The sequence below is a fragment of the Sminthopsis crassicaudata genome, chromosome 1 (genome assembly GCF_048593235.1).
Source record: "Sminthopsis crassicaudata isolate SCR6 chromosome 1, ASM4859323v1, whole genome shotgun sequence".
NCBI lineage: Eukaryota > Metazoa > Chordata > Mammalia > Dasyuromorphia > Dasyuridae > Sminthopsis > Sminthopsis crassicaudata.
This window is the reverse complement of record NC_133617.1, coordinates 399,288,875-399,308,533: the sequence shown is the minus strand read 5'-3', so window position 1 is coordinate 399,308,533 and position 19,659 is coordinate 399,288,875. Positions and strand designations below refer to the sequence as shown.

At 48.0% G+C, this 19,659-nt stretch overlaps 1 protein-coding gene across 1 annotated transcript in view; it reads right to left on the bottom strand.

Annotated features, from left to right (window-relative positions):
* Positions 1-7,572, bottom strand: part of GLIS2 (GLIS family zinc finger 2) — a 39,085-nt gene extending 31,513 nt beyond the window's left edge. Inside the window, exon 1 of the mRNA XM_074280005.1 lies at positions 6,779-7,572. The gene's annotated coding sequence lies outside the window, so the exon portion shown is untranslated. The remainder of the gene's footprint in view (positions 1-6,778) is intronic.
* Positions 7,573-19,659: the final 12,087 nt, after the last annotated feature.

Here is a 19,659-nt window from a genome sequence, read left to right as displayed (position 1 = left end):
ATCAAAGAGCCCAGTGCATGTATAGATAGAGAGAAAGCATTTTGTTTTACCACGTTAGGAATTTATTATTCAGCATTTATTATTCTCATTTTTTTTGGCTTCTCCATCTCTCAGCTTCTTTCCTGTCACTGGGTGTCTTGGGGAGACCTGACTAGTTAAAGGGCCTGGTTCAACCATTTTCCTCTCATCTTTTTCTTTTCCTCCCTTTTCCCCAGAAAAACTCACTCGGGATGGGGCAAGCAAAGGTTTCTGGGAAAGAAGGTGAAGAACAAAACCCCTCAGTGGCCTATTAAGGGATTTGGGTCTCTCCTTCTGAGAGGATGACACAATCCAGACACCATACCATTCCCTTCCACCCCTTCTCTGCCTGATGAGAAAGGCTGTGGAAAGAATCCTGGGCTGGTAGGCAGCCGCACAGGCTCCTTTGCTACTACTATAGCCTTGTACACCTCATTGAGCCTCAGTTTCCCCATCTGTCAAACAGACAGGATAAGCTCTGTCCTGCTTCTTCAAAAGAACAAGCTTTTTATTAAGCACAGACTTAATATTTATTTATTATTAACAAATTGTTTATTATCAATAAATTTATTATTTATTAATAAATACTTGTTCTTTGGTCGTTTTGAATGGTGCAATGAAGAGATAAAGGAAAAGCAGAAACTATCTGTCCTCAAGAAGCTGGCATCTAATTGGAGAGACAACACATATATACACAGACATCCGCTGGAGAAAGATCAGATGATCTCTGAGACACCTTAAAGCTTTTAAGATTTTATCAACATCAAGAAGTCTTTGTTAAGGACCTAGGAGAAACTATGTTAGGCGCTGGGGGACATACAAATTTTAGATAAGACGTGCTCCCTACCCTCATAAAGCTTACAGATTACTAGGGCAAGGTTAGCTAGCCATAATATGAAAGAATATATTCTAAGAGGATAATCAAAGGTCAGCGCTAACTGGAGGAAACAAAAAGAAACTTCTTGGAATAAATGAGGTAAACCCCAGAAATTCATGAATAGGAAGGTGCAAGGTCCACCCACAGGAGCCAGGTAAGTAGTCCAGGTGAGCGGAATACAGGGAAGGAGGTAGTGTGAGATAAAGCTATTAAAGAAAGCAGAATGCCTACAGATTGTAGAATGCCTTGAATGAGGGGTGAGTGTATTACAACTTTCCTCTGTATGCTATGGGGGACTAGGGGAGAGTTGGGTGGAGATGCAGGATCAGATTTGTACATGAGAAACATCCCTATGCTTTCCCCACATCACTCTTGCACTGTTTTTCCTTATTACTTAAAGATCAGACCATGATCAAAAATCTTCAAACGTTCCCCAACTGACTAGGAAGTAAAATCCTGGCACTTCTGGTCCCCCCTTATGAGATCACCCCAGCCCTAACACACTCTGTACCACTCCATGCACTCCATACTCCAGACAAAGTGGATGACATTCTCACCCACAGACGCAGACCACACTTGCAGTAAGGTCTTCCTTACTTGTCAATATTCCCTTACATGGGAATATTCAGATGTTTGCTACTCCCATCTTTTAAAGCCAACTGCAGAAGCACCTCCTGCACAAATATTTCAGCTCCCCCTGTGAAGACCTGCTGCCCCTCAGATGTCTTGGAGCATTTTGCTTTGTATTTTAATGTTTATCAGAATGATTTGTTTCTATCCTATGCCTTTACCAAACAAGAAGCTCCATGAATAATAGCTAACTAATAATAGAGCACTTTGAGGTTTGCAAAGTATTTCATAAAGAATATCTCATTTTATCTTCATGACCACTCTGAAAGGGAGGTGCTATTATCCTTATTTTACAAATGAGGAAATTGAGGCAGGCAGCCATTTGTCCAGGGACCTTTTGCTACTAAGTGTCTGAATTTCAATTTGAACTCAGGTCTTTCCGACTTGAATTCCAGCCCTCTACTCACTACCCTATCTAACTTCCAGAGACCATGTCAGATCTAAATTTTGTATCTCTTCCAAAGCTTATCATTTGTCATATTGAATTATTTTTTACAACAATCAATCATTAAGCATTTATTAAGCATCTTCTTTATACCAGCCCTACTATGAGCCAGGGATCCAAAGACAAAGTTGCATTCTACATACTCAAAGAGCTACCATTTTATTGGGGGAGACATGTACACATATAAAAATAAAATTATTCATGTTATTTGTGGGAAGAAAAGGGGAGACATACACAAACTAAACAATCAGAAAAGAGCCCTTCAAGGTCAAAAATAGTCAATAATCAATAAATATTTATCAAGCACTTACTAAGGGCCCAGCACCAGAAATGATGGTTGGACAGTGTTTTGAAAGACAGTAGGGGTTCCAGAGATATAAAAGAGGAGGGAGTATATTCCAGGCATTGGAAACAGGAGATGGACTGTCCTGGAAGGCCTAGCAAATTATCTATGTATGTGTTGCCCACCCCCCCCACTAGAATATAAATGCCACACAGGGACTCAGCCTCATCTACTGTAGCACAAGTGCTCTGACCACAGTAGGTGCTTAATAGATGTGGGTTAAATTGAATTGAATTCATCTGGCAGCTGGATAGGGGATAGATTAGAAAGGGATAAGAAAGTGGAGGCTGGAGACCTATTAAGAGGTTATTGCAATAGTCCAGTCAGGCACTAATGAGGGCCTCTCCACGGGTGGTGGCGATTGGAATTGGAGAGAGGGGACAAGTGAAAGATATTGCAGAGAAATAGAATAATTGTAGAATTAGCCAAATGGCTAGAAAAGAGAGGGAACCAGGCAAACGCAGAACTTTGCTTACCAGGGAGTAAGAGTGAGAGAGGGCACAGGAGTGACTGATGGAGGAAGAGCCAAGGCAGAGCCAGCGGGACTCGATAAAGAGCAGGGGAACCCTGAGGACTCCTTCCCCAGAGGCCCACGCCTCAGCCAAATGGCGTGTCTTGTCCCCTGCTTCTATCCCAAGCTGGGGCATTATAGGTAAAGAATAATAGGGGCAGCTGAGTGGCGAAGTGGGTAGAACACCAGCCCTGAAGTTAGGACCTCACACACTTAACACTCCTGGCTGTGTGACCCTGGGCAAGTCACTTAACCCCAATTGTCTCAGCAAAAAAAAGAATAATAGTAGCTGATATTTCTATAGTGCTTGACATTTTATGAAGTATCATGCTGTCCCCCTTTGACCTCTCCTTTTCATTTCCCTCCCTCTAAGGAATGCAAATATTCTCTCCAATTATAGTCCTGTTGAAGCCAGTTCTGCTCCCTCTGAATCCAGTGCCCCATCCGGAGCATCACTGATCCATACTGCTGGGAAAGAGAGAAAGGGGGACATTCCTGCCAGTGTGTATCTGCAGAGGGAAGTGCAGGAAAGGGCAGAGTTCTTTCCCCCTCCCGTCTTTCCTTCTTCCCCCCACCCCACCCCCTGCTGCCTGGATCTCTGCCCCACGAGGGGAGGAGGCCCCTGACACCTGCTTGGACTTCTGGGAAAGGTGCCAAACTGGAGGCCGGGGACCTTGGGGGAGAGCTCCTCTGGGCAGGGCACACCCTTAGGGAATCTCATCCGTGGGAGCAGTCCCCTTCCAACGGGGCTTGGGGCACTGCTACAGCCCGAAGACCCTTCCTGGCTTCCTGTGCCTTGTGGGTGCCTATCCCAAGTTCTGCCCCCAGGCCCTTGGGGAAATCCAGGTCTTTGGAAAAACAGTCTTCCTCAAATTCTCTGGGAGCTTGGGGGTAGGGAAGACACTCCCCCTCGAATCCCAGAGAGGAAGAGGGAATCCTATCTATTTATTTACAGCTCTTTTAAAATAAACTGAGGAGGGGTCCTGGGAGGAAGAGGCTGCAGTTTAAAGGAGGCTTTTGGATTCTCTGTGATTTAAGCCCCAGCCCATAGATAACTGAGAAGTGGGGGTATGGTCTGACAATGCCCTCCCTTTTCTTTCCTGACCACATCTGCTGCCTAAGCCCTCTCCCCCAAATGGCTCGGCCCCTAAAGCCACTGCTGCTGAAGCTGTGGGGGACCGGTGCCTGGAAGTGGGGGTGACTCACTGTCTGGCTTCCCTGGCAGCCTTCTCTCCTCCTCTGCTCTTCCCTCCCCCCTCAATCAGAGTAGGAGGGGCTGGCAGGTGTCCCTCTCTCTGAGGAGAAGAAGCAGCCAGGGAGGGAGCTGGGAGAGGCCCCACCAGGGGGATTTGGCCAGGTTCACTCAGGGGCTAAGGAGCCCCAGCTGGAGGGATTTAAAGCTGAAGGTCAAAGGTCAGAGACAGCAAGGAAGAGAGGGGAGGGATGGAGAGGGCTGGTGTCAGGGGGTCAGCCCTAACAGCAGCTTTGGGAGATAGAGTGGGAGAGAAGAGCTCGCTTTCACTGAGCTGGACCTGAGGGCCACCAGGATTCCTGCATGTCCCATGGTAGGGTCAAAGCCCAGCTCCAGGAGGCCCTTGGAGCCTCAAAAGGTTCCTTTCTCTCTCCTGCCCAGATGGCAGCTTGAAGCTCCCTGACCTGGCCCCTAGATAGGGGGGCTGAGGCTGCACCTCATTACTCTTACTATATAAGCTGTCTGGGGTAGAGCCCACGGTGGGGGGGGGTAGGGGTGAAGCTGGGCTCTGATTCAGCTCTGAGAAAGAGGAAAGTGCTCCAGGACCCCAGGAGCCCCACAAGCCAGTCCCCCTCCCACCCCCCACCAGGTACGGCCCCTCCCCTAACCCTATCCTCCTGCAAGGGGTTGCCGAGGGCAGCAGGCAGGTCAGGTCACTCAGCAGAGGGGCTGGGGCCCAGACTGGGGAGGAGAGGCAGGGGGAAGGGAGAGTGCATGGAGGTCACTAGGGGGAGGGTGTTGCTTGGTTTCTGGGGCCTGTGGTTCCTGCTATAATATGGGTTTGAACAGCTGTGGTCAGTCCTGGTTGGGAAGCCCAGAAGAATCCTCAAAAGGGGCTGGGGAAGAGGAGAGTAAAAGGCTGGCTAGGCCCCAGGGAAGTCCGTCTACTCCTCTTGGTCAAAGTTTTCCCTATCTGTGAGAGGATGAAGCTGGCCTAGGGCTTTTCTAAAGGTCTCCTCCAGCTCTGACTTGTACTGCCCAACGCCGCTCCTCTGACTGTCAGTTTAAAATTTAAAAAGGGATGTTCAGAAAATCACATTAGGAGGTATGGTTCTTGTTCAGGCTCTGCCACTACTACATCCCCAGAAGACCTCAGGCCAGCCACCCAGTTTGCAACAGAATTGGGGAAAAACCACCCACACCCAGCCTCCGGGGCCTTGCCAGGACCCAACCATTGCCTGGCTGAGTTAGATTTATTGTCAAACTCTCATTCAGTCCTGCCTGTCTCCTCGGTCTTCAAGTTTGGGGCCAGAGCCAGGTTAATCTGGGACCAGATAGGGTCTGAATGGCAGAGGGCCCAGTTGTCTTCCCAGCATCCTCGCACTACTCCAAATGTCACCAGAGAGTGGCCCAGCCCAGGCACAAGGGCACACGCTCCCATACACAGACACAAAGAGGCACAGCACAGCCAGTTTCTCTCTTTAGAAAAAAACTGCCTTGCTAATTAATGTTCTGGAGCTCCAAATCAGCCGTAGGGACTCCCTGGTTCCGGAAGGGCAGCCAGCCAGCCAGGGACTCCAGGTGCCAGACAAATTTCATCTCTATCCCCACCTCGGTTCCACCTGGGCTAAGTAAGGAACAGGGAAGGTACCTCCCTTCACTGGGTATGCACCTGCCACACTCCCTCATCCTTCTCCCCCAGCCCTGACCAAGCCAGCCTCTTCTTGGCTCTCCTGTACACTGATTTCCAGGTAAAGGCAATTCGGAGACCAACCGATCTTCCTCCTCCTCCGCTTCCAAGTCCCCTAATTGGCTCCCAGGGTGCGCTGGGAGAGAAAGGGGTACCCAGGCCCCGGCCCTGAGAGATCTCCGGAGAGCTCCCATCCCTACCTGGCCTAGTAAGAGAGAGCCGAAATCTCGATGGCTGAACAAGTGCCTGGCACAGCTACCCGCCTCCCTCTCCCTTTCTGGCTTTCTCCACCGAAGGGGGCTGCAGAATTCTACTTCATCTCTAATCCCTCTGAGAAAAGGCTTCCCCATTTCCCCCTCCCCTGGGCCCCTCTCAGCTGGCCACCCGGAGGGGTCCTGCCGGTCCCCAGGGGCCTGCCTGTCTGAGTCTATGGAAGGAAAGGCAAGGTACAGAGCCTGGCATCTGGCTGGTACTAGGAGGGGGGAGAGGGAGAGAAGAAAGGCAGGGGAGGAAGATTGGGGGATTAAGATTTTTTTTCCCCCAAAGAAAAAGAGAAACCCTTAAAAACGCTTCCTGGAAAAAGCAGTTCATTCACTGCCCTGGGGAGGGGCTGGTTTAGGGTCCAGCCAACTTCTTGACCCGACTCCAAGTCCCCTCCTGCGATCCCTGCCGCCACCCCCTTCTTCCCCAAAACGTGTCCCCTCCCTCCGTCCCCCGAACACAGCGTGGGGCGAGGGGGGGAGGCGCGGAACTTCCCCGCCGAAGTTTGCAGCGGCTCCGGCAAGTGAAGGGGCCTCGGTGAGGGTTCACAATAGCCCGAGGTGAGGAGCGGCGAGAGGGAGAGGGGGAGGGGGAGGAGAGGCGACCCTCCGGGACCGCAGCCTCCCCTCCCGGGCCGGCTCCGCGGCCCCCAGTCCGACGGTCCGAGACTAGCCTCGAGCGCCCAGGCTCTCGCCCCAGGGGTACGGGGGTCTCGGTCCGGAGAGGGCTTGGGGGTAGGTAGCGGCACGAAAGGGGACCGATCCCCGCCCGCCCCCCACCCAGCCTCTCCCTGCCCGATAAAGTGTCTTACCTCTAGCGGAGGGACCCGGGCGGCGGCGGCGAGCCGGGTTAGGTCCTCTCTGGGCTGCGGGCTCCTGCGGTCGGGGAAGGGAGCCGGGGGAGGGGGAGGGGGAGGATGGCGGCTCGGGGGGCAAGGCGGCCGCGGGGCTCAGAAGGCGCTGCTGGCTCCCCTGGCACGGCCGCCCGGCGCCCCGCCGCTCCGCCACATCTGCAGCTCGGGCTGGGGAAAGGTGGCAGCCGCCCGGTCGTGAGGGGATGTCTTGGGGAGGGGAGGGAGGGAGGGAGGGACGGAGGGAAGAAGGGAAGGAGAGAGACAGAGAGAGGGGAGGAGGGACGAGGGGAGGAGGAGGAGGAAAGAAGGGAGGGAGAGACCGAGGAGGAGGGAGGAGGGAAGGAGACAGACAGGGAGGGAGGCAGGCGGGCGGGCGGGGGGCGTCCTCTTTGCAAACCCGTCTTCCCCAGGCCGGTGGCCCGGGGAGCCGAGGCTGGGCTGGCCAGGGAAGACGCCCGTGGCCGAGCGGGGAGCCTGGGAATGAAGGAAGCGGGGGCGACTGTGCGCTGGGGCTGGGGCTGCTGGTGCTGATGGTGCTGGGGTCTTTGCTCCCCCTTCCCGGCTCGGAGGAGCGCGTCGTTAAGGGGAAAGGGGTCTGTGTGAATTAGAAGCGCCTGCCAGTTTGAGGTGGGGGGAGGTGGCAGAGAGAAAGGGGAGTGGGTTTTTCTCCCCCCCCCCCCCCCCTTATTTATCACAGCCCTGCAGAGCTGTCTGAAATGGACCAGCTCTGATCAGTTTCAGCCCCATCCTCCTAGGCCCGGCTGAGCCCGCCCCGGGCAGCTCAGCGCATGCCCCCCCCACTTCTTCGAAGGTCCCTCCCCTCGCCCCCCCACCCTGGAGCCCCGCCCCCGGCCGGAGGGCAGCGCTAGGACACAGCAAGAGGCGGGTACTGCCCGGAGCAGGGGGGAGGGGGTGGGGACCAGAGCACCGCCCCCACCCTCAGGGAAACCCGGGTGCTGGAGAGCCAGGGGGTGGGGGTCCGCAGGTCAGAAGGGGGTGGGGGAAGCTCGGAAGGGTGGGAAAGAGGGGATGGCAGGGTAGGTAGGAGCTGACGGGGTGCAGGGCGGTCTGGGAGAGGAGCAGCTCCTGAGGGGCCTGGCGGGGGCCGGGGTGGGGAGGGAACATCTGAAAAGACTGGAAAGAAAAGCCCCAGAGCGGACCCGAGAGGGGAGGAAAAGACCGTGGGAGGGAAGGAGGAGGCAGCCAGGCAGCTGGAGGAGGAAACTGGAGGTTTGCAGCAGCGGCTTAGATAGAGCTGAGCGTGGCGGCGGCTGCGGGCGGCGGCGGCGGGGCCGTCTGCGAGGGGAGATCTGATGGGACCGGGTCCGGGGAAGAGCCCCGTAGGGAGGTCCCCTAACTGGGTGGCGGGGGAGGGGAGAAGGTAAGGGTTGGAATATTGCAGCCTCCATCATTCTGTTTTCCTTGAGGGAAAAAGGAGGCGAAAACTGTTAACTCCTTCCAACGAGGAGACCGGTCCAGCAGTCTTAAATTGGGGCGCCTTTGGTTCCTCGGGTTCTGACCTTGGCCAGTTCCCTCCCTACTTCCTCCAGGCCTCAGTTTCCTTGTCTCAAGTCTGGTCTGGAAGGAATTCCTGTGAGCTTTAATTTTCCATAATCTTATCAGGACAGGAAACCCTCTGTGCGCCTGTGGGGTATGAAGAGCAAAAGGCCAGATGTTCCCAAAGTTGGAGCTCTGACAGTCTGGTCTCCAGAGAAAACTGCCCCACAGTGTGCACTGGAGGAGGAGGTACCCGGAGGGGAGGGGTGGGGGCAGGGAATGGTAATCGGGAGGACCCGAGAGACCTGGGCCACGTCCAGCTTTCACAGAACCTAGCCATAACACTTACAGTAAAAGAAAATAGATTAAGACAAAATAAGGCACCAGAAAAAATGAGACATTATCTTTCTCCATATATGTATATATGTATATATACACACATATCTGTGTATACAAATACCTATATGAGACAGATAGCTTTTATGTGTCTCATAGTTTAATATTATATACATATGTATATGTGTGTGTCACATAATAGCACAGGGCTGACTCAGACAGAAAGTTTGCCCCCTTTAGCTGTGTGACATGGACAACTTGTCTGATACAACTAAGTGCCCCAGGAAGCTCTCTAAGATCATAAATTATCCAGACCTGTTGCCAAACTGCAAATGTAGAGAGGAGGTTCCACAGAACTCCTGCACATGAAGTCACAGTATGAGTATGTCACTTAGCAAATGCTTTTCTGGCCTTTTTTTCTGTGCAAATGCACTAATTGTTGAAGGGGAATCTTGTGTGCGATGTTGCTGTTTTTCTCCCTGTTGGCTTTGAAGCTGTGACCCTTCTTTGGGGTTCTCTTCTTCAGTCCTGGCACTTCTCCATTGTGTAGCCTTCCAGGAACCTCCCATGACCTGACCACAATATAGTACATGTATACTGAGAACTCTACATTCAGAAAGGAGCCAGCAGTTGAAGTGACTGATTTTAAGAGAAATTAGCCAACAACTTTCCATTATCCGGGCCAATAGAGGGAGCTTTGGTCCTGACTCCCTCCAATTTAAAACAATTTCTAAAAAACATTTCTGTTTGCCATGCATTATTATTTTAGGTAGCATGTTTATATTTCTAAATAGATTTTGCCTGATTTGATATAGTCAATTTCCAGGCATCTCCATGTTCATTAATTACTTTGTTTATTATCCGTGGCTTTAGCTCCCCACCACCCCTTTTTGTTAAACCCTTACTCCACAGTATACTTCAGTTACTTCCCCACTCCCTGTCCCATATTCCTCGGTCCTGGACTCAGAAAAATACAATGTGCTTTGATGTTAGTATAAACAAACCATACTGCTTTGGGCAATTGGAGTTAAGTGACTTGCCCAGGGCCACATAACTAGGAAGTGTTAGGTGTCTGAGGCCGTATTTGGACTGGTTTCCTCCTGACTTCAGGGCTGGTGTTCTATCCACTGCCCCCAAATCATACTGCTTTTTAGGAAGATAAATCCTAGCTTAGGAGAATCACTTAATGTAAGATTTATAACACTTTGCTCAAATATAGTACCTACATGGGAGATTGCCTAAGAATAGCAAGTGATACACACTTTAAAGTAGTGAGAAATACAGTCAGAAAGACCTAGGTTGGAATTCTATCTCTGACATTTATGTCACTGTGACAAGGGGCAGATCACTGGGACCCATTCTCCAAGATTATACTTATTCAGGATTGTAATAGTGGAAAGTTCTTCCCCTCCCCCCAACTTGATGTAATACAATTAGTGTTCCCATTTTCCAGCTAAGCAAATTGAGGCTATAGATAATGAATTGGGGCCTCCAAAGTCACTCAGCTACTAGGGAATGAATCTCAAATCCAAAGACTCCAATCCGAATCATAATGTGTTGGAAAGACAAAGGTGAATGGGCTTATCTGCATTATCTATAGACTACCTACCACCTCTTCCTATTGTGAGAAAGCAGGAGATGGTTATGTTAAAATAATTAACCTTTTCCCTCCCCAGCCAGCCCACATTTACATTAGAGATAGCACAAGTTTACAAAGAAGAAATGGCTAGAAATATAAATAAGGGACATAAATTTAGAACTGAAAGAAATTTATCTAGTCCAAAAGCTTCATTTCAAAAGGAAGTTAAAACCCAGAAAAAAAGTAAAGAGATGTAAGATAACAAGTATAAATGACTTAGCCAGGATTTGAACCCAATTGAAATCTCATTGGAAATCAACCAATATTTCCACTACCCTTATGGCCTTCCTCAGCAGGTGGACTGGAGAGTACTTCCAGCAGTCATATTTTGGAACCCTGAGGAATGAGAACAAAAAATTCATCCTGATAAGGAATCTTTTTCCCCCCAGTAGGAAGTAGAGCTTTGATAACTGAGAGGGAATCAAAATGAAAGTGAATCTCTTCCCCTCTCCCCTCAAGCCATCTTTGAAATAAATTTTAAATTTAGAGTTAAGAGAATAATTTGGGGGAAAGATTGGGATGCAGTTTACAAAAAGATATTTCATAGATTTCCTTTGAATGGGTATCACCTATTCACTCCAGTACATTTAAAGTAGTATTTGTCATACAATAATTAAATACGTAATCCTTTTTAGGGACTTAACAATTGTGGAAAACAAAATATATTTATAACCAAATAAGAAAATGAACAGAAAGTTATTATTAGGAAAGGTTCTAAAGTAGAAAGAACATTGAACTTGGAGCTAGTAAATAGGTGTTGACTCCTACTTCTAACACTGTGTGATAATGGGTAGTTCCCTTCACCTCTCTTCAATTGGTTCCTCATTTGTCCAATGATGTCTTAATTGCCAAATCCAATGGTCTTTTCTCAAATGTATATTTCTTGACCTCTGGCACAATATCATCCTACCTCTCTAGGTTTTCATGACACTGACACATTCCAGATTCTGTGTCTGACTGTTGCTTCCCTCTCCTTTGCTAGTCATCCACTTCACACCTACTAACCGTGGGTATCCAAGCCTAAGGTTGGATCTTGCACCTTCTCTTTTTTTCCTTCAGTCTGTCACTCAATGATGTCATCAGCTCCCAGGGGTTCAATATCATCTCTGTGCAAATGATTCTCAGAGCTTGGAGAATAGCTAAACAACTTGTGGTACATAAATGTAATAGAATATTACTCTGTGTGATGAATATAGAGAAGTATGGAAAGATCTATGTGAACTGATGCAGAATAAAATAAGCAGAACCAATAAAACAGTATACACAGTGACTATAACGCTATTAATGGAAAGAACAACTACACACCAAAAAATCATAAGTAAATGTGATAGTCATGATGGGGGTTGAAGTCCCTTTAAGGTTGCCCAACCCATGACTGACCTTGATTCACAAATCCTGGTCAAAGGCACCCTTTGAATATCCGGGCCCAGCCCCCACCATCATCAGCTCAGCTTCCCCCAGCCCTCACCTGATCTCAGCTAATTGAAAAGCCCACCAAGAACTTAGAGGTACCGCCCATCATCTTCTAGGTATAAAAGAGGTGAGCTGGAACACCCTCTTTGCAGGAGCCCTCCCAGCCACACATGGTATCCTTCCAGCCATGTAAGGGTTCCTGCCCGTCCAGCGGCCACCTCTGGCCCTGGTGTCTTTCTAACTGAGCTTTACTTCCAGATTCCTACAACAAACCTTTTTATTTATCAATCTAGGTTTTTGGGCCTGTAAATTCATTTTACAGGGGACACTGCACCTCATGGGATTATCTATTTGCCGAGAAATGGGGTTCCCCCTTTCCTTTCCCTCATTAGTCATAAATATTAACCAAAACTAAAATGAAGAGCAATGAGAAAACACTCCCAACCTGCCCCTTCATGGAAATGGGAAGTCTACTACTTAATATATTCCATGTTTTCAGACTCTTTTAGTGAACCAATAAGTTTGCTGATTTTTTTTTTCTTCTCTAAAAATTCTATTTTTCGGAGGGGTAGCTAGGTATCAAAGTGGATAGAGCACCAGCCCTGAAGTCAGGGGGACCTGAGTTCAAATGTAGCCTTAGACATTAAACATTTCCTAGTGGTGTGACCCCGAGCAAGTCACTTAACCCCAATTGCTTTAGCAAAAAAAAAAAAAATTCTATTTGTCCTGTGAAATGACTCTCTGGAATGGGAAAGGGAAAGATATTTGGGATAACTATTGTGATGTTTAAAAAAACAAAATAGCAATAATTACTTTTTTAAAAAATTAAAATTAGAAACTTTTTCTAAATAAATAAAAGAAATCATTATAAATGATGACTGTTCAATTTTTATGTGCAATTCATTAAGTAATAAGTAGCTCTATGAGGCATAAGGAAAAAACTGGACACAGCCTGGAGAGAACTAGTTTCAGCTTTGCCATGAACACGTTTCTGATTTTAAAGACTACTCTTGGGGTTTTAGTTTCCTTCTTAATTAAAAGAGAGGGTGAGACTAACCAGATTTCTAAATCCTTTCCTAAACCCAACACTTAAACTTGGTGATATAGGATCTGTTTTACTGCCAACCATTTCTCCATATCCATAGTCAGGCTGCTTGCTCTCTCCATAACTGAGCTATTGTGTGTGCCCCCAGCAGGATTTCTCTTTGGCATTTGGGAAACCTCAGAGCAGAGAACTTGTTAGAACCTTGCTAGGGCCCAGCTCCAATAACTTTGCCAGCAACAGGAGGTTCAAAATCCTTAGCTGAACCTGTACTTCCTGTGCCCCAAACACTGCCTGCTATTGGAGGTTACTTTGGCTTTTCTTCATCAGGCCACGGCAGGGGAAAGACCATGTTCCTTCAAAATAACATTAATAATAAGACCTGACAGTTACATAACCCTTTTTGGTTTACAAAGCAATCTGCATCCATTATCTCACTAGACCTTCCTAGCAACCTTGCAAAAGAAATTCTTCAGGTATTATTATGATCTCCATTGTAGAGAAGAGGAACCAATGGAGCATTTAAGTGCCCACGAGGTATCAAGCACTGTGCTAAATGCTGGGAAAACAAAATTGTCCCTGTTCTCAAAAGGCTTATGTTCTATTTGAGAGACACCAGATGTAGTACAAAAGCAACTTAGGTGATATAGTGGATAGAACACTAGACTTGGAATCAAGAAGACTCATCTTTATGAATTCAAACTGAGACTTGCTGAAGATCTTAGTTTAAAAAGGCCAAGATCTCCCATTGCAATTAGGGACATCTTCAGTGATCTGCTCTTTATCTGGCCACTGGACTCAGATGGCTCTGAAGGGGAAAGTGAGGCAGGTGACCTTGCATAGCCCTCCCCCACCAAAATCCAATTCACTTGCATGTCATAGCTTTATCTCTGTGATGTTGATGAGACCCTGAATATTGAGAATATAAGAGAAACTAAAGAATTGATTCTTGTGGCAAGGAGACAAAAGGTTCTGATAGAAATCAGTTTAGCACCATCCTTTGGGGAGGTAGTCCCATCTCCCATCCAAAATCCAAGTTAGGTCAAACCCCTGAGACTCATCCGTCAGGAATCCCAGCCATGTCCATGAAATTAAATTGTTTCTATAAAATCTACTTATTTCCTTTGGGTCAGCCTGCCTCAAAACTCTGACTTGTGTTTTTCTCTTTTATCCCCCCTCCCCATGCCTAGTGGGTACCTCCCCTATCTTTAATATGCTTCTCAATCGCATTTCTTATAGACAATCAATTTTAGGATGCTAAGTTCCTTTCAGGATTTAGCCTGCCAGCTAAGGGCGTGCCCCAGCCTCATGGAGTGCTCCCTTTCTATTGGGTAATTGTGAATTCCACTGAGGAACTTGTCTTTCACATGCTCTCCCACTCTATTCCACATTTACCATTCCTGGTGACTATTGTATCCCTGCATTTTTTGTCTGTATCCCTAAATAAATCTACGTTTTGTAAAACTACCTTTTGAATTCTTTACATGACCCAACCCCAACTTTTGGTGCCTACCATCATTTGGTGACAAACCCCAAGTTATAGATCACATCAATGTCATAGTCCTCTTCGAGAATGAAGGACAAACAACAGACAGAAACAGAGGTGATGAGGTCTGAATCAGAGTGGTGGCAGTGCTCATGGAGAGAAGTGAACAGACTCAGAACTGTTATCGACAAGATTTGGCATCTGAAACGGAAAAACTGAAGAAATGGAAGAAGGATAACTAGCCTGGGATAAAAAAAAGCGAGTCAAATGCAGGTCTCCTCAACTTCTAAATCTAAGGCACTGCCTTCTACACCCAAATTGCTAAACACTGAAACTGGATCTGGCAATTAGAGTGTGTCTTTATCCATTCCCAGGGTACTCTAGGCTTTAGTTCTGTTTGGAAGAAGTAACCATCTGCACTAGGAATCTGGAGGCAGTGCCGTTTTCCCCTGCTGACCCAAGGTGACATAAGGAGGAGGACACAGCCTTCAGTGCCCAGTTCAAGAATTACTCCTCCTCCTTTCAGTCTTGTTTCCTTCTGTCTCCAGAATGCCTAGTGCTCAAACTGTTAGATTGGACCATCCTTGTTTAGTTACTTACCTGTCTTATTCATATGAGAAGAGACTAATCTTTTTATTTTCCACTGGACAGCACCTTATGCATAACAGCCACTTATTACTGTCTTCAAAGAACATTAAGGAAGCAGCTTGTTGTTCTCCCTTTGTCTTCTACATAGACCCCACTTGATCAGACTGAAATTGTCTCATTCTTTCTGCTTAAATGGTTCCTAATTCAATCTCTCCCCAGATTGTGAAACTGCTTCTGACCAATCATCTTTCCTATCTTTACCATCCCTTTTGCTGGCTGCCCCCATTTTAGTTGAGGCAGTATCATTTGCCCAATTACACAGGTTTATAACCTCAAGATCATCATTGACTTTACTTTATTATACCTTTTCAAATTCCAAGTCCTGTCAGTTTTACCTCCATATGCTTTCCATCCAATCCTTTTTTCCCATTTATCCTTGTTTGTGGTCTCATCACCCCTGGCCTAGACTATCATAGGACTCTCCTTATTGAACGTCCTTCTTCCAGTCTCTCCTCCCTATTCATTCTCCACAAAGAAGCCAAAATAATATGGAAAGAGTGCCCTGTCCTCTCTTGTTCAAGAAGCATTAGTGCCTCCCTATAACATCTAGAATAAAACACGAGTTCCTTAGCTAGCATTCAAAGCAGTCAATAATTTAGCTCCAATCTGACTTTATAACCTTATTTCACACTATTTCCTTTCACATATTCTCTACTCATTAAAATGGATTGCTCTCCGTTCTAACTTCCCACTTTTGTGTAGGCAGCTGGATGGTGTAGTGGGTAAAGATTCCCAAGCCAGGAGTCAGGAATACCTGATCCATTACTTAAGGTTAAGTTCACACAACCTGTTTGCCTCAATTTCCTCAATTGGAAAATAATAGCCTACCTCCTGGTGTTGTTGTGAAGATCAAATGAAATGGTATTGGCAAGGCACTTAACACAGTTTTGCTGTATGACATTTGCTGTATGTCATTGGGCAAGAAACTTAACCTCTATTTGCCTCAGTTGCTATAAAGAATAAATAATAATCTGTAAAAATAGTAAATAAAAATCTATAAAAATAATAGCACTATCTTCCAATGTTGTTATGAAAATACAAGAAGATATATTTGTAAAGTGCCTTGCAAAATTTAAAGTGCTCTCCTATTAGTATTCTCTCCCTCTTCAAATGACCTTTTCTTTTTTTTTTAATTTTTTATTATATATTTTTTATAATATTATCCCTTATATTCATTTTTCCAAATTATCCCCCCTCTCCCTCTACTCCCTCCCCCCCCCATGACAGGCAATCCCATACATTTTACATGTGTTACAATATAACCTAGATACAATACATGTGTGTAAATACCATTTTCTTGTTGCACAATAAGCTTTAGATTCCGAAGGTACATGTAACCTGGGCAGACAGATATTAGTGCTAACAATTTACATTCACTTCCCATTATTTCTTCTCTGGGTGTAGCTACCTCTGACCATCATTGATCAACTGGAAGTGAATTGGATCTTCTTTATGTTGAAGATTTCCACTTCCATCAGAATACATCCTCATACAGTGTTGTTGTTGAAGTGTACAGTGATCTTCTGGTTCTGCTCATTTCACTCAGCTTCAGTTGATGTAAGTCTCTCCAAGCCTCTCTGTATTCCTCCTGCTGGTCATCAAATGACCTTTTCTATATATCTGTATACATGGTATATTACTTCCACCCCTTCTCCCTATAGGGCAGGTCACAAAGTAAATGCCCAATAAAAAAAGTAAAGAGAATTGTTCCTGTAAGGAATACCATCTAGAAAATATTCATTACCTGGTTCTTGTATACTTGTGGCCAAATCATATCACATCAACATTATTCTGTAATTAACCCTATGCTTCTCATGGTTGCGGATAAATGGATTAGAAAATAATGTCTCTAACTTCAAGGAGTTTATAATCAAAAATGAGAGAAAAAATATATCAGAGCCAGAAGGGGCTTGGAGATGTTGGAATATGATTCCCCCTCTTCCACACACAATCATATTTTGTAGATAGCTGATGAAAGAGGGTGAATAGGATCCTAGTTATTTCCCCTATAATGGTTGGGGAAATGAGACAACACAGAACAACCGTGAGTAAGAGGAGACAATATAATTAACTGATAAATTGTAAAGTAGGGAAATCATCCCTGACACAGAATAGCTTGTAGAAAAATACAGTAAAATGAATATGGAACAAATACAGATCAAAACCTGTAATAAAGTTATTCCCCCCCTGCTCTGAGCCCATGCCCAAAGAAAGAGTAATTGAGTAAAATGAGATCAGGGTGACTTATCGACCTTGTGCTGGCTGGTTACTTGTGTTTGTGTGTGTGTATATGTGCCTGTGGCCAGCCAATCCTTGAAGCATTTTGTGAGTGTGTGTGTGTGTCCCAGGGTCCTTGCCATATTCTGCGCTGGGAGCTGTAGAATGGGTGTGGTGTTTATTCTGGGAAGCAGTTCTCAGTCCTGGCTGCTCCTTACACTTTATACCAGCAAGGACTCCAGGTCAGAGCTGAGAACTGCTCTGGGGCTAGCATTTACGACCCAGCTCCACCTGCCAATAGAATGGGTCCCAAGGCTTGGGTGTGCCCAGAAGCACCGGCTCTGCTTGGCAATGCCAGCCCGCTTCACTTACTGGGTCTCCACCCTCCTTCCAAGCTCACCTGATCAGAGGAAACTTATCCTCAGGGGATTTCAAAGACCTCGAGTGGAGTGGTTAAGTTGAGAAGCTCCTCTATCCACCACGAGGATAAAGTAGTGGTTTATTGGGGACATTGGACTTGGCCATCTCAAGACTTGGGTTCGAGCCTAGCCTTCTTCCCACACTTTGGAATAGCTGTGTGACCATGAGCAAATCATTTAACCTCTCGGAGACTGTGGTTTGTCTTAAAAAATGAAGACAAATAGCTGACCTTTCTCGCAGAGGTTGTTCTAAAGAAAGCAATGTGTAAATCTAAAATCGCTGTTGACGAAGCTTTTCTAGCTGGGGGAAAACTTGTCTCCTTTCATGGCTGACAAAGTTAATTGTCCTTTGCCCAGTTCAGTCACGGACCTAGTTCACGGTCCTCAGCAGAGGGGCAGCGGGGTGGGGAGGGGGTGAGGGGGGTGGGTATGCCCAGAATTAAAATCCCACTTCGAAGAAATGCATCACACCCTCCTTAGGAGACCTTCCCAGGTCACCGACAGACAAAACTGCATCCGCCCCCTTAAATGAGTGGGAGACTGAAGGGTCCCATTCCCGCCCCAAAGAACTGCGGCAGGCCCAACCTGGACCACACCCCAGGAGGCCTGGGGACGCAACCTGGCACCTCTCCGCTCCCGCCCCCTCTTTGGGCTCCCCCGCCCTCCTTTGCCTTCCCTCTGGACAGCCCCTCCCATCCGCCCGGGCCTCGAGGGAGGAGACCACCTTGGGGAGTGGAGAGTGGGGTGGGAGGACATTTTTGAGACGTGACCAAGTGGAAACTCCCTCCCGGAGGCGGAAACAGGGAGCTCCCCCTCTGAGACCCGGAGCTCTGGACTCCCCTCCTCCGCCCTGGAGGGATCTCCGGGGAAGAGAGGACCGCAGCTGTTCCCAGACTCCTCCTCACCCCCTACTCCGCTCCCCCTCCCCCGGCTACCGGTAATGAGACGTCCCACCCCTTCCCCCCACGCTTGGCCGCGGTTCAGCGCCTCATGAATATTAATGATCCAGCCTCCCTGTTGGGCCGGAGGGAGGAGAAGGGGGGTGGTGAGGGCGGAAGGGCGGGGCGTCCCCTGGGTCGGGGCTGGCCGCGCGCCCCGCTCCTCCCTACGTAGGAGGCCCGCCTGGCAGGGGGGATGGGGTGGGCAGGAGGGGAGCGAGTCCTGCGTTCTGCCCGTCCGTCCCTCCCCCGTCACTACGCTACCCCGCCCCCCAAATCATCCCCCGGGCCTCCACCCAGGCCGGCCCCCGCCTCAGCGGGAGGCTCCGCCAGAGACTTGACCTTGTAGGAGCCGAATACCCCTTTCCCCAGAGTTCCCGCTCCCCCTCCCACCCCGGCCGAGGCACGTGTGAGACCGGGAAGCGGGACCCTGAAGGCGGGGATGGGGGATACGCCAATAACACTGCCCAGCTAAGCCAGAGGATGGGCACGGACCCTCCGGCTCCTCTCGCGTCTCCTATCCCGCCCTCCCCCCGCTGCCCCGCACTGGCTCGGGACTTCGGGCACCGATGTCCTTGTCATGGCGGGAAGCCGCCGGAGGAGAGGGCCTGTCTCGCTGGTGTCCGCACCCTATCGCGGGGCTCCAGCGCGTCGTAGGCTCTCGGCTATCGCTGGTTAATTGCTGGCTGATTAACCTTTGATAGTCTCAGCTGGAAGGGACCGTGGGACACGCACTGACTGTCAGAGTTAGAAGGGCTTTCAGAATCGAGGACGTTGGAGTTGGAAAGATTCTTAGGGCAGTGTTCAGAGCTGGGATTCTCCTCGGAAGTCATCAGATTCTACCTTCTTACTTCACAAATGGGGAAACAGACCCAGAAAAGCGTCGATTGGTTTGCCCAGAGTCAAACAGTGATTGTCAAGACTGGGATCTGGGTCTTCTTATTCCCCAACTCAGTGCCACTATGTCACACTTGGTGATCACTTTAAGCTCTTCCCATTTCCCATGTAGAAGTTTCTTCTTTAACTGGAGACTTTTTTATAAGATGCCCCTTCCACCTCTGCATAAATCAATGACCTACTTTGCAGAGGACAGATCCCACCCGGGACATAGATGCTCCGGGCCATCTCTGCAGAAAAACAAATTCCTGACACCCTTTGCTCAGACTCAAAGCTGCAGGCGTTGAAGTTTAAGCCCTAAAATCCC